Source organism: Colobus angolensis, unplaced genomic scaffold, assembly GCF_000951035.1.
Source record: "Colobus angolensis palliatus isolate OR3802 unplaced genomic scaffold, Cang.pa_1.0 Scaffold528, whole genome shotgun sequence".
NCBI lineage: Eukaryota > Metazoa > Chordata > Mammalia > Primates > Cercopithecidae > Colobus > Colobus angolensis.
The window spans coordinates 72,841-73,364 of NW_012118799.1; the positions used below are offsets into that span (position 1 = coordinate 72,841).

Consider the following 524-nt stretch of genomic DNA (forward strand, 5'->3'; position numbering starts at 1 on the left):
ATCTTCCTGAATCACTGCAGATCTACCACGGAATAAACATGGGGGAGAGTAAGCGCTGACCTAACAGAACCTCATGCTTCTTCCGTTACCCTTTAAAATTAAAGGACACTGACTTCATAATTGTGTTTCTCTTGTAAACGAGACTCTCATGGAAAAATCAGCTATGTAGGCGATAGTTTTGTATACCTTTAGATGAAATATCAATCCGATTATTTCGAGTGTAAAAGTGTTTCAGCTTTTTTGAGGTATAATTGCTACACAAAGAGCCGCACACATTTAATATGTGCACTTTGTTGAGGCTTGACCTGAGCAAACACCCATCACCAAATTAAGCAGTCGAGGAATTCCGCACCTCCTGGAGGCTTCCTTGCACCTGTGCCCGTGGTGAGAACACAGCACAAGATCTTCCCTCTCAGCCAATCGCAAACCGCCAGCAAGAAAAGAACACCAGGCCTCCTGGTGGACGCACAGCCTGAGATTTAATTGTTGATCTTTCTAACCTGGGGCTCACATTCTTCATTCAG

The 524-nt window shown here is 43.9% G+C and overlaps 2 protein-coding genes across 4 annotated transcripts in view; one reads left to right on the top strand and one right to left on the bottom strand.

The window, feature by feature from the left end:
* The window catches only part of PDCD6 (programmed cell death 6), a 48,133-nt gene that overhangs the window by 32,150 nt on the left and 15,459 nt on the right, over positions 1 to 524 (top strand). The window lies entirely within an intron of this gene.
* LOC105525300 overlaps positions 1 to 524 on the bottom strand; it is a 39,953-nt gene that overhangs the window by 32,092 nt on the left and 7,337 nt on the right. The gene's annotated exons all lie outside the window — the stretch shown is intronic.